The sequence below is a fragment of the Tasmannia lanceolata genome, unplaced genomic scaffold, assembly GCF_043159265.1.
Source record: "Tasmannia lanceolata isolate RefF3 unplaced genomic scaffold, GAP_Taslan_0.1 ptg000029l, whole genome shotgun sequence".
Classification (NCBI taxonomy): domain Eukaryota; kingdom Viridiplantae; phylum Streptophyta; class Magnoliopsida; order Canellales; family Winteraceae; genus Tasmannia; species Tasmannia lanceolata.
Window position 1 is genome coordinate 5857911 of NW_027518706.1, and position 4957 is coordinate 5862867.

General features: G+C 38.7%; 1 pseudogene; it reads left to right on the forward strand.

Moving 5' to 3' along the window:
- The first annotated feature begins 745 nt into the window (after positions 1-745).
- On the forward strand, positions 746-4378 carry LOC143858973 (receptor kinase-like protein Xa21; annotated as a pseudogene).
- Positions 4379-4957: the final 579 nt, after the last annotated feature.

Genomic DNA, 4957 nt, shown 5'->3' on the forward strand with positions numbered 1-4957 from the left:
TATAATCAGTTTTTTGTCTAAAAACCGATTCTCAATACCCGACTTAACTAGTAACTCTAATGCCTAGACACCTTGTGACACGTTTTCTGACACTATGCAAACTCTCATTAACTACAAATGGTTAGTCATGGAATTCTCTAAGCCCGTTTATGTTTTGGATTTTGAGTCCAAAGCTGAACATTGGACTAAAAAATAAACACAATTTGACTCGGTAATCAGTTTTGGATAAAAAATTGATTTTAAAAGCCAAAAACCATTTCCATTTCAAAAAAAAAAAGAAAAGCCAAAACCCTACTGGGCCGGCTTGGAGCGAGCAGTGTTATAATTGAAGGGATTGACGAGGTCAAGTCAATTGATGGCTACATCACCAATCACTATAATCGAGAGAACATATGATTTTCCCTCGACTAATGTATTCTCACGATGGAGAAATTTTTTGGACTGGAGTTAAGAGTACAGAAATTTAATTGAAAGGTGACTTTCGTGGACCCCCTTGAAGGGGAAAAAAACCAAATACTAGACTTTGAAATTTGGAGTCCAAATTCCACATAAAGGTCTAGTGAGATGAGATGAAATGAAAATGGGCAGACAAAAAAAAATGGTGTATCTGTTCAGCACAAGAAGAGCTTCAACCAGGATGGAGCTTTGGTCATTTATCCTCTCTCTAAACCTCTTCTTTGCTATGAATGTACTACTTTCAGAAACTATAACCACCACCACCTTACTAGGAAACGAAACCGATCGAATGGCTCTGCTCTCCTTCAAGGATGGTATAAGGAGTGATCCTCTTGGAGCCTTATTATCATGGAACCATACTCTCCATTTCTGCAATTGGAATGGAGTCACGTGCGGTCGGAGGCATCAAAGGGTCACTGTATTGAACCTTAGTGGGCAGAAATTGGTGGGTTATTTGTCTCCTGCCATATCCAACCTCACATTCCTTAAGGAAATCCACCTCCAAGAAAACAGCTTCAATGGCAAAATATCCCAAGATATTGGCCGTCTATTTAGACTGCGACATCTTAATATGAGCCATAATTCCTTGGGAGGGGAAATTCCATCCAATCTCACGCACTGTAGGGACCTCAGAGTCATCTATTTGAATTACAATGAGTTGACAGGGAAAATTCCCATCCAACTTAGCACTCTACCGAAGCTATCCTGGTTGTGTCTGGGTCCTAATAATCTTACAGGGAGCATTCCACCTCAACTAGGGAACCTTTCATCTCTCATGTATCTCAATTTAAGGGAAAATAGTTTGGTGGGACACATCCCAGATGACCTGGCCCGAATTAATCACTTGAAATTGATCATCCTTTCTTCAAATTTATTATCTGGTATCGTTCCTTCCTCTTTTTATAATAATCTCTCGTTTCTTGTGACCTTTGCCGTGTCAAATAACCAGTTACACGGAACCGTTCCATGCAACATAGGATTCTCTATTCCTAATCTCAAATATCTACTTTTAGGAGGCAATCAATTTACCGGACACATTCCAAATTCATTATCCAATGTTTCAAGTCTTGAATGGCTTGAAATGGAAGAGAACCAGTTTAGCGGACCAGTGCCTGAAAATATTGGATGGGGAAAGAATCTATTCGTATTAGGCTTGAGCTATAATTACCTAGGCCTTGGTAGAGCTGATGACTTGAAATTTATCACTTCTTTGACCAACTGTAGTAATCTAAATTTGTTGGACATACAGAGAAATCATTTTGCTGGCCCACTTCCCAACTCCATAGCCAATCTCTCAACTCACCTTTATCAGTTGGCAATAGGAGAAAACCAAATTTCTGGTAACATCCCTAGGCAGATCGGGAATCTCATGAACTTACAAAGTTTGGCTATATATTCAACCTTCATCACGGGTTATATTCCCACTTCAATTGGGATGCTCCAGAACCTACAACACCTCTACTTGGGAAATAATAGTCTGTCCGGGAGAATCCCATACAATATTGGAAATATTACTCTATTGATCAAACTTGATTTAGGATATAACAACCTGCAAGGAAGCATACGTCTATCTCTTGCAAACTGTACAAAACTTTTAGAATTGTTCCTTTCTGGAAATAACCTTCGAGGTACGATACCAAAACAAATTATTGGCCTTTCTTCGCTATCAATTGCACTCGATTTGTCTCAAAAAAAATTTACTGGCTCTCTCCCATCAGATGTGGGTAACTTGGAAATTCTAGAGATATTGGATGTTTCTCAGAATAAATTGTCAGGTGAAATCCCAAGCACTCTTGTAGATTGTAAGAGCATGCGAGAACTTTATATGCAGGGTAACACCTTCCGAGGAGATGTTTCGTCAGTTTTTACTACATTAACATCCATTGAAGTCCTTGATCTTCAATACAATAACTTCTCAGGGAAGATTCCAAAATATCTAGAGGGGTTTCAGTTTCTACATTATCTAAACTTTTCTTTCAATAATTTTGAGGGTGAAGTTCCAAAACAAGGGGTCTTTGGAAATGCCAGTGCAATTTCAGTCGTGGGAAATGATAATCTTTGTGGTGGTATCCTAGAATTAAAGTTGCCTACATGCCCAGTGCTAGCTAATGACAGACGAGGAAAAGCCCATGTTTCTAGAGTAATCATTCTAGTAGTAAGTGCGGTTGTATGTTTGATTTTCTTATTGTGTGTCCCTGCTTCACTTTACTGGATAAGAAAGTCAAGCAAGAAACCATCTTCCATATCTTCTATGGAGGGTCGGCATTTAAAGGTTTCTTATGCAGAGCTCTTTAAAGCAACAGATGGGTTCTCTTCAGCCAATTTGATAGGAGCAGGAAGTTATGGATCAGTGTACAAGGGAATCCTCGGGCACATTGAAAATGTTGTTGTTGTCAAAGTGCTCAACCTTCGCTTAAGGGGAGCTTCAAAGAGTTTCGTAGCTGAAAGCAACGCGTTGAGAAACATTCGTCATTGAAATCTTGTGAAGATCATAACTTCTTGTTCAAGCATCGATTTTGGGGGTAATGATTTCAAAGCTCTCGTGCTTGAGTTCATGCCAAATGGAAGTCTAGAGAAGTGGTTGCATTCAAAATTAGATGGGCAACATCAATTAGGAAGTTTAAACTTCATTAAGAGATTAAACATAGCAATTGGCATAGCTTCTGCACATGATTATCTTCACCATCATTGCCATACACCGATTGCTCATTGTGATCTAAAGCCAAGCAACATTTTTTTGGATGAAGACATGAATGCTCATGTGGGTGATTTTGGGTTAGCCAAGTTTTATCCAAGAATCATTCAGAGCTCATCTAAAGACCAAAGCAGCACAACTGGATTAAAGGGAACTATTGGGTACATTGCTCCAGGTAATAATTTGATCAATTTTCGTCATCCTATCTATTCTCAATGAGCTTTTTAAAATAATTCTCACTTATTAGGTATATAATGTAGTGCAACAAAGGCTAATTTAGCATCTTGAATCAAAAAAATTACTTGATAGCATTTCTATATTTATTGACAGAGTATATAGGAATGTTATTTTACATCAAGTGGTCTCGTACATGTCACCCGAATAATAGGCGGCCTTTTTAGTACCTATGACCATGAGTTCTTTATGCAAAATAGTTGTGTAGAAAATGGTAATCTCGCAACTGCTTAAAAAGTTATAATTTTGGAAAAATTCGGAGTAGTAATTATTCAATTATTCAATAAAATCTCTAATATTATTAGAAAATAATGAAAAATTTTGTAAATTTCCAAAAAAACCCATCACTAATGTTTCTCAACATAAAATGGCCCAACACTCCAATGATGAATCAAATCGTGCTTCTTAAATGAGCTAGAGTAGTAAAACACCCCAAAGACCCATGAGAGAAAATATATTCCAATGAAAAAAGCAAAAGTACCATGAAAAGTGCCTTTTTTCAAAATTATCCAACTTTTCAAAAAGGACCAAAATACCCTGGAGTTGGCCAATCGGACGAGCCCCTGTTTGATTGGATCCCACTACCGCTAGGCGTCATTGCCACAGCCTGAAACCATGTGTTCAACCCCTTTGCCATTTCAAAGATTGGGTGAACCATTTGCCAAGATTGTCTAGAGCTGGACAATCGGCAACCACCCTTGAACGAAGGTATAACACTCTGAGGAGTGTGACAAAGCCGAACATTTAGCAACTACTCATCCACGAAGGTATAACACATTGTCTCCTCTTGCATCTATAGATTTTGTGGTTACAGCATCTGTAAATTTTGTGGTTACAGCATTAATTGTGGAGATTTTGAACTTAATAAGATTATTGGAGCCAAGGATTGAGCATCATAGGAGGTCAGCTAATGAGGCGGCAGATATTCTAGCAAAGGAAGGAGTCCTTAGGGAGTCCATGTTAGTCGTGTTGCCGGTTATCCCACCTATCTAACAGGCTTTGTAGTGGGTATGCGGACCACTCTGAAGTATCATGTGTGGGACATCTTGTCCCTGCCCAATACTTTTTGACTATTAATGCAATGTCAATTTTCAAAAAAAAAAACATAGAGTTAGGTATTTGTTTTCATTCCACTGGTTCGTACGAAGGGTGGGGGTCAAGTAGCCACTTTCTGGCATCGGCCTCACAAGGATTTCCAGATAAATGACTGCCGCCAAAGATCCCAATTGGCGCATCACAGTTTCACTCCACGCCATCTGCTGAAGGTGCACACACTTTCCTCTAGATGTCAGTGGAGGATGCTTCCCACACTAAGAACCCTTGCTTTCTTTCTAATAAATAGTTGTTTCTATTAATCCCTAGTCAAACATTTCAACTTTTGGTGATTTTTTCAAAGAAAAGTGGTTTGGAAGAAAGATGAATTATGTTCTCCAAAAGAGCTTGAGCACATGACAAGCGATACTTTCCTAGTCTAGTTATATGGTTCTAGACAGAGTCATGTCCAGGACTTAGGGCCCATAACCCCTAAATTTAATGTGTTTGATAAATATAGGTCAAGGAGGTTTCTAATAA